This window comes from Atta colombica, unplaced genomic scaffold (genome assembly GCF_001594045.1).
Source record: "Atta colombica isolate Treedump-2 unplaced genomic scaffold, Acol1.0 scaffold207, whole genome shotgun sequence".
Classification (NCBI taxonomy): Eukaryota; Metazoa; Arthropoda; class Insecta; order Hymenoptera; family Formicidae; genus Atta; species Atta colombica.
This window is the reverse complement of record NW_017259302.1, coordinates 1,340,975-1,350,891: the sequence shown is the minus strand read 5'-3', so window position 1 is coordinate 1,350,891 and position 9,917 is coordinate 1,340,975. Positions and strand designations below refer to the sequence as shown.

The window sequence follows — 9,917 nt, the reverse complement described above, 5'->3', positions numbered from 1 at the left end:
TTGCATGTTGCTTTCAAAAGTAGACGATTGAAAAAATTTAAAAACTTATCGAGATAACGTAAAAAAAAGGCGAAATTAAAGAAAAGGAAGTGTACTGAACTGCACACTCGTGGCATATTTTGTAATTTGAAAGGGAAACCACATTCTTTCACTATATATTATGATACGTGAAAGTTGGCAGAGCGACGAACACACGTACACACACGCGGTGTGCAATGAGAGAAAGAAAGAGAAGAAAAACTGGGAGAGACAGGGAGAGACCTAGTAGCAGTGGAAAAGAGATAGAGAACCAGTCGCCGCGAAGCATAGACTATATCGAAGGTCGACGAGTTACCTTTTTATTAGTCGATTTTTGCGAGAATAGAGCAATGGCTTTTACACGCTAACATATGGTGTCGATGCGACCACAGACATCGAAAGTCGAGAGATTCTTACTCTCTTCGATTCGACGACGGTTATGAATCAATACTTCTCCGGAAGTATGATTTACTATTCTTAACAATATTGAGAAAAAAAAATGATTGGAATAACCATAATTTAACTATAATTTATTGTCATTTTTTAGACAACCATAAATTTATAAATATTTTGACTATAATGAATTATAGTAATCTGAACACTAATTATGACCATAATATTATATGCATTCATTCAATTACATTGTATGGTTATCTTACACATAAATCGTATTTGCATATAATAAATTATATTATAAAATGTTGTAATAATAAACATAATTAAAAGTAGACTCATCTATTACTACTAAGATTTAAAAATTGGTAGCAAAGTTAGATGATTATTACGAAATCATATGACAAATATAATCAAATTATTAATTGTTTTAAACGAAATAATTGTGACCAAACAATTCCTTTTACGTAATAAAAAAATATATATCTTAACGAAGATATATCTTAACGAATATATAATTTTAAATATAAAATATAATTTTTTTGTTATTATTACTTTTTATTTTTCCATCTCAATTTATTATTTACTGTTTTGCATACCTATATTCTTATTAACTACAATTAATTATTAAAAAACGCATCGCTTGTCAGTAAGATTTGAATCTACGAGATTTATATTTAGAATGATAGTTTAATACATTTACGCTGAGCTAATCGCATGCTTGTGATCGAGACATTGTCAACGTTATACTTATACTTCCTACTGTAACCATTCTTAATTTCATCCTTTGCTACCAATTTAATATTATTAATATTTGAAGAGATTACATGGAAACGAAATAATATGCTGGTATTTATTAACATAGTTAGAAAATGATAATGACAAAGTGATTGTCTTTAGTCTCGAGAGATCGTCCGACCGTGGCGTGTTTCGTTTCGCTGCGATCTGAGTATTACATATTTTATTTTTAAACATGTGTGACCAGCTTTGACTATAATATAATTCTTATTCTTATAGTTTTTTTTTTAAGAAAAATGTTACAATAAATTATTATTTATGTAAATGTGATCAAATATATTATTGCTACATGGAAAAAAAATATTTTGAATTAACTGGAATTGCGATGGAAAATGAACGATCCAGAATTCTAGTTGAGTTTATCAGATTTCTAGTTAAATTTAAATTGATAGAAGGTTAGATTCTAGTAAATTGAGAATTGATTATTTCAATCAGAATTCTGATAGATTTAACCAGAAATCTAGTAAAATTAATTAAAATTAATTAAAATAGATCGTTCATCATCCACCACAATTTCAGTTAATTCAACCAAATCTGTTTTTTCCAATATGTGTATAGTGTTGCCAAACATTTAGTGCAAATAATTACTTTTACAATTTTCTTTTTAATTTTGATAATACGTATAGTAAATTTGATCAATTAAATTTATAATTAGAAGTACAATTGAATGTGTTATTAATATATTGTAGTTACACACACACACACACACACACACACACACACACACACACACAACTATTTGAAAATGATTGGTTTTCCATTTTTTTAAAATATATTTTTTAGCTATTTATTGTTACCAAATACCTAAGTATGTAAATACCTAAGTAGGAATTAAATACCAGCGAAGTATTGGTTCAATTTTCAGTATTTAGTACCGACGCGATATTGAATACCAGTACTGATATGGTATCTGAGAAATGCTAGGATGATAGCAACTGGCCAAGATTCATAATACAGTACTATTACAGTACAAGATGTACAATATTGTAACAATACCAAAAATCAGTATATACATTGTATCAAATATCGATATATTGATTCTTGATATTATTGATTCTTGATACAGTACGAGATTATTGTACACAATGATCGTAACAGCAAAAATGCATATCAAATATCGATATTGTTTCTATTACTATGGCAGTATGGGATTACATGGGAGTATATAGGACCGAAACAATACCAAGTTCAGTACAAATATTAATATTGATTCTCAATACTGTAATAATACTGTACCAAAAATCTACAATATATATCTACAATCTATATTATTTAATTTTAGATAATATAAATAGTATAGATTTTTGGTACAGTATTATTATTATTATAGTATTGAGAATCAATATTAATATTTTTGATACTGTTTAGATCTGAAGACTTATTCTTAAATATCATATATATATATGAAAAACTGTAATATATATTACATAAGTATACTATATGAAAAATTACAAACTAACAAAAAACTAATAAGTTTTTTATAGATTCCTTTAATTGAACAATTTAGAAACATATGATAATAATAAAGTACAAGCGATAGGAATCAACGCTAGTTATCAATTAGCGTAATTTATGTTGTCTATACTTTATGTTATTATCACATATTTATAAATTATATCATATGATTTTCCGTATTTGTCATGAGTAAGGCCTCAGTATTGCATAATAAAAATCTGAAATTAATTTCATAACTGTTTATTAATAAGAGTTATTGATACTGCAATATAAATTTCGAATATACGCGCAACTATATTAGAAGAATATAATAAATAAACAAGCATTGTGCATTAAAATATTTATTTTATTTATTATTGAAACATATTGTAAATATGTATATTATTACCATTAAACATAAACCCTTGAAATACTTTTTTTATACGTATAAAAATGTTTACACATTCGTATTTGTCTTGTTTGCATTGTCTCTCTCAGATCTTTCTTTATGGATTCCGCATCGATTAATTGTTCCAGAAAATCAACAGCTTATGAATGAATAATATTTTTTTCCTCCTGAATACCAAATTTATTTATAAAGATCTCTCTATAAATAATTTTTATATTATAAAATATATTAATTTGTAGAATAGAAATAAACAAAGGAAATAAATAAGATAAGATTAAAACTTAAAACACAATTAAATATGGCATTTTTCATTCAATGAAGAATGCCATTATTCGAAACGAATCTTAATGCTCAAATCTTATTTTGCTTATACAATTTAATAAAAGCGATATTATTATTCTGCTCATATAATGCGTTTTCGAATCAAAAAATTTTTGACGCACGATATGCAGAATCAGAAGGTATATAAATTCAAATAAGTAAAATATTTGAGCACTAAAATTTGCTTCGATCGAATATGGCATTTTTTCATTTATGTGTTTGAATATAAATAAATTTTAAGTAAATATATATAAATAATTAAATAATTACATAAATTGTAATAAGATGTGTATTCATAGTAAGCTATATATCTTTGTTTTACTAAAATTCAGTTTCTTATTTTCATTTTTTTGTCGACCAAATGAAGTGAACAGTATTTGAATATTTTTTGACATTATCATCAATATAGTATCATGAATCGCCTTTTTATATGTAGAAACTACGCCAACATATCTTTCAAATAACGAGTGCTTATTATAGTAAATGAATGTTGAAAAAATGATTAAATTCATTATAATTATGATTGCAATTATCACATAAAATGATTATTTTATTTATCATACATATTTTTATATTTTACTACATTAATATTTGAAATTATCATAATTTATAGTACAATTTTTGTACGGGTTGATAGAACTATACATATAAGGTTATTATTAACATTATAGCAATATAACTATAAAATGATGCTCCTAATTATGCAATTATAATCACAAATACGATATACTTTTCTCTTAATATAGAATGAGTATAAAGAAAGTGGCATCAATGCATATGCTTGGCTCCGCCATAAAGGGTCCTTGCTATTAATTAGAAAGAAAACAATGTTAGAGAAAGAATAGGTTAAGATGAGAAATTGCCATATAGGACAGATATAGGATATAAAATGGTGACTTCCGGCTAATTGACATCACGCTCTTTATACCTACTTCGAGAATTTTGCGTGATTGATGTTACGCAAAGACGTAAAGAATGAACTGCGCAATCCGTGTGTCAAAATGGTCAATAAAAGTAAGCGAAAGGGACCATAAAAGACGGCCATCTCTATCTCTTTTCATTCAATGGTGTAATGGGAAAAAGAATGAGAGAGAGATTGACCGTCATCTTCTATGGTCCCTCTCTCTCATTATTGTCGACTGCATTTAAATACTAGTTAGATATGGATTGCGCAGTCCATTCTCTACGGGCGAGTTCAAGAAGCAAAGCATGCTAGATATGCTTGCTGAGCGAATAAGCATAATTGGTTTTTACCTGGATCCAACCAAACATGTTTAATTGCTTGGTGAGTAGACAACTTTATCGACTTGAACGCGCCCTATGTCTTTGGTGCCACGTAACTTATGCCTACACAATGGTGGCATTAATATCGAACTCTGTTCATCCAGTGCGAATAATAAAAGTAGTACTGACTTCATTTATTTACTTTTTAAAATATAAAAAAGAATCTATATTTTTTATACTTAGAAAATTCAAAAAATATTTTTAGAATATCAAAATTGTAATTAAGCATTTTAGAAATATTAAAAGTATATATAACCTTTTGTTATATTTTTAAAAAAGAAAATTCTAAGGGGGTTATGGCTCCCCTCTGCGAATCCGCCACTGCCATATACAATATGTGCTTACATGATGTAATTCGGTAATTCTTAATAAGGAAGAATAATTCAGTAACAAGAAAGAAAGAACTTTACAGAAAATTAAAATAACATTTATCATATAAATAAGTAACAAAAATATTAAAATATCTATTGCTATCAATGATAAATTTGATATAAGTAACAAATAAGTAAAAAGAGAAAGTTTTTATTCTTAAAATGCTACTAGTTAATTTTTTGATAAAATATTTATAAATAATATACGAAGGTAGTTTGAAAAGTCCGTGAAAACTTTTAATTTTTCGGGATAAAACTTTTTTATTTTTCAATGTAGTCTCCTTTTAGATTTATATATTTCGTCCAATGCTGCTCTAATTTGTTAATCTCTTCCGAATAATAGGATTGGTTCAACTGTACAAAATAGGCATTTCATTTCCGCAATCACCTCCTGATTTGAATAAAATCTCCCGCTAGCCATTTCTTCAAATTGAGGAACAAGTAATAGTTCGAGAAAGCCAAATCTGAAGAATAAGAGGGATGCGGAACGAATTGGAATCTTAATTCCATCAATTTTGCGGCGACAACTGCAGAGAAATGAACTGGCGTATTGTCGTGATGGAAAAGGACTTTTTTGTAGACCAATCGTGAATGTTTTTCTTGCAGCTCGATTTTCAAACAATAATAATGATGAATAATAATGAATTCCAATAATAATGAATAATATATCTGTAATAATTTTGTTCTGTTTCATATAGTCGACGAAGATCTTTGTGAATCCCGATAGACAGTTGCCATAACCTTCCTTCCCGGCCGAAGGAATGGTCTTTGTCTTCTTTGGTGCAGATTCCCTGCTGGTAACCCATTGTTTAGACTGTTATTTTATCTCTGGCGTGTAGTGATGTATCTATGTTTCGTCCACAGTGATGAAACGACGCCTAAAGTCCTGTGGATTCCGCTGATACGACTGCAAACGATCTTTGGAACACTTTACACGATTTCATTTTTGGTCAACTGTGAGCAATCACGGCACTCATCTTGCGAGTAACTTTTTCATGTCTAAATGTTGATGCAAAATATTATGTATTCATTCAATCGAGATGCCCATCACTAGCAATCTTCATTCTTCTATTATCCAACATCATATCATGAATTTCTTCAATGATTTCTGGAGTAATGGCCTCAACAGGATGTCCAGAACGTTCAGCATCACTTGTGATCATATGGCCACTCCGAAATGTTTGAAATCATTTATAAATTATTCTAATCGAAGGTGCAAATTCATCATAATGTTTAGCATTCTCTTTAGTCTCCTGAGGCAATTTGCCTTTCATAAAGTAATGTTTGATCAACAGAGCTCGGAGATTCTTCCAAGAGATGCTATTAACTGAAAATAACCTTAATATAAATCCATATTGCCATCTCTGTAACTTTGATACGAATTTTTCAAACCACCCTCGTACAAATATTTTTTTGATTGATACAATAATTTCTTGTTGAAATTCTATGAATTTATATTCTAGGATATATTCTTAAGAAATTAGACTTCTAAGAATTAGTAACCCAGTAAACGAGAATAGATTAAAATAGATTAAAATTTTTTTAATGCGTACTTTAAATCCATGAAAATGGATTGAAATGAATTGGATCTGAGCTAACACTAGTTTAATATTGGAAAAAAAAAACATTTATATTTAAAGATTACAAATTTTATTCCTAAGATATTTATAATAATTATGCCTGAAATTAACTATTTTAAATGGTATTAAAAAATGCATCTTAATAGGATTTGAACCTCATCTAAATTATGAATTTTCTATGTTATCCACTGTATCACTTCTTGAATGTGTTATTCATTCTCTACTTCAATTACAACCAGAGCTAAACCAGTGCACGAAAGTATATAGATATAATAAAAATATTATCATTTAACAAATATAATAAAATATAAACAATTTATATTACAATGAGACAACATTGGATAAGTATCGGATAATCTAATCTCGCTTGGCCGATGTCATACGTGTGATCAGCATAATATTCGGGCTGTATTCGACTTGATTTGTTCAATCAAGCATTCATTTTACTTCTAACCAAAAAGAAATAAAAGAATCAATTATTTTTACGTTACAATTTGAAGTTAGTTGGATTAAAACGAAAAATTTTCTATTTATAATTTTGATTATTAATTTAAGTAGCATTTATGGTTTATTTTTAAATAAAAAACTTTTTTTATTCAATTAGATTGAAAAATTGCATTTCTTATTCAGAATATTGAATTGAGCAGAACCCAGCAAACGAGAATGGATTAAAATGGATTAAAATTTTTTTCTATCCGAATGCGTATTTTAAATAGCGAATATATTTTTTTTATTTAATTAGATTCAATTGGATTCAATTGAATGCAATTGAATTGAAAAACTGCATTTCCTATTCAAAATTTTGAATTGAACAGTATTCACAATTGTGTTTGTGTGCACAGAAAAAGCTAATATTATTTTTAGATTGAAAGGCATACAGATACGCTCCATGCAATTCCTATAAATGAATAAAAATGCATTCAGAATTGAAAAGCATTCATTTTAACATTCGTGAATCAATATTTCTGAAAATTTGAATCCATTTCAATTCATTTCAATCTATTCTCGTTTGCTGGTATTCATTCTCGTGTGCTCGTATTCACGAGGCACATAAATGATTTATTTTTTAATTTAACTGGATTGAAAAATTGCATTTGCTATTCACAATTTTGAACTGAGCAATATTCACGATACGCACAAAATACTATAATATTATTTTTAAATTGAAAAGCATAGAAATATACTCCATGCCATTCCTATAAATAAATAAAAATACATTAAAAATTGAAAAGAATAGACATTTGTTTCACGCAATTCCTATAAATGAATAAAAATGCATTCAGGATTGAAAAGAATTTATTTTAACATTCATGAATCTGTATTTCTGAAAATCTAATCCATTTTAATCCATTCTCATTTGCTAGAAATGCTATCGAGTTCTAATCTCTATTGTACTTGTCATTTCTATGTTGAATATTCAACCAAAATCTATCCTTCGTTAGCAAATTTTTCTCGCTAAATTTAATTGACAGAGTTTTGGCGCACTGTTTCAGTTCACATCGTGCTAATAAATGAAATAGCATGACTTTGATCATCAATAAACTGAATCTTCTGCCAATGCACATTCTCGATCCTAATCCAAATGAAAAATAAAATGAAGATCCATAATTATTGTCCTGATTATTATTTAAAAATCTTTCTGGACGAAATTCTTCAGGATTATCGTAATATTTTTTATCATGATGAATCGCATACAACGGAATCCAAATAATCATGCCCTTGTTTATAGTGAAAGACTTCTCACCCGGCAATGCAGGTGACAATTTATAAGCTTTTCCACACACTCTTTCTGTAACAGATTGTGAAAAAAGTCTGAGAGCTTCCTTTATTACTGCATCTAAATATTTGAGTTTATTAACAGCCTCGTAAGTTGCGTTTCCATCCGATTCGTCCAAGAGCTCATCTATCTCTTGTCGCAATTTAATTTGAACACTTGGATTAGCTACGATTTGATATGTTATAAAGAACATCACGCTTGAACTAGTTTCAAAGCCAGCGAAATAGAAAGCATAGGCTTGCGCGACAATATCGTCCAATTGTATTCGACCCTCTTTGCCTCTATTATCCAACATTAATTGTATCATATCTAAACGTAAAATGTGCTGCATCGCGAATGGCAATCTCGTTCTTTATCCTGCTTTCAAAATATTTCATTTTTTGATTATTTAAAAGTTTTATATTAAGTATTCGTCCGAGCTTCGGAAAGGCTCTAATAAAAATACTTTATGATGAGTATTGCTGATACATAAGTTATATCTTTGCCACAAACATAGAACTTATTTGTCGGATCTCTTATAGAATAGAATCGATCTTCATTCCGTAAATATAAAGCAATAACATCGTTTGTATATCTATCGAAGATATCTTTCATATTAACGTCGCTTTTATCTGCTGATAATGTTGACATCAATTTAGCAAAATCCGCAGCATATTTCGACATCAAAGAAAACATAATCTTCATCTTACTGAATGTAAAAAACGGAGATAGTAGGTTTTTTACATGCCGCCACTTTGTGTTTTGTAAGCCAAACAGATTCTGTGAAAGTATATAGTCATTAACATCAACGAAAACAGAATTATTGGTAAACGAATCGAAATTCTTGATGATAACATTCTTGATTACTTCTGGATCACGGAGCATAATAACTGGCTTCGTTGTAGCGTAGAATCCAATGTATTTTGCATCTCGATTCAGATTGTATATTTTTCTTGTGAAATTGGCAAATGACAAAATATAATTATAATACAAAATGTAATTCGGCAAAATATAATTGTACCATGACACTTAGTATTGGAATAGATGGTAAATGGATAATACCATGTCTTTTAAAAAAAATTAAACTTTCTGAACAACTAATAAATAATAAGAACACTAATCACGTTTGATAACACTGAAATTGACCAGTATTCCATGATAAGTATTACTCGAAAACTTTATATTTTATAAGAATTAGAATGATACTTATTAAAGTTCAATAAAACTGTTCGCGAAAGTGATTAATGAAATAAATAGCAGGCTAGCAATGTTGTTGATATCAATATCTAGAAGCGACTGTCTGCACATTTCCAGCACCTGTTTTATATTTTTACATTTTTTTTTAGTAATTAAATGCTCTAATTATACATCTAGCGTAAGTTCTTCTAATCCTAAACTCTGCATAAGTGATAGTGCGAGGGGGGAAACCACGGAATAAGAGAGGGAAAAAATACGTCTAGATAAGGGGGGGGGAGGAAAGAACTACCCGCGTGATATTGCTATGTGCGGAGCATAGAGTAATAAGAAGTGTAAAAATTTCAATCTATCAGAAA

At 28.6% G+C, this 9,917-nt stretch overlaps 1 pseudogene; it reads right to left on the bottom strand.

Moving 5' to 3' along the window:
- Positions 1-7,987: 7,987 nt before the first annotated feature.
- Positions 7,988-9,521, bottom strand: LOC108687492 (annotated as a pseudogene).
- Between the last annotated feature and the right edge of the window lie 396 nt (positions 9,522-9,917).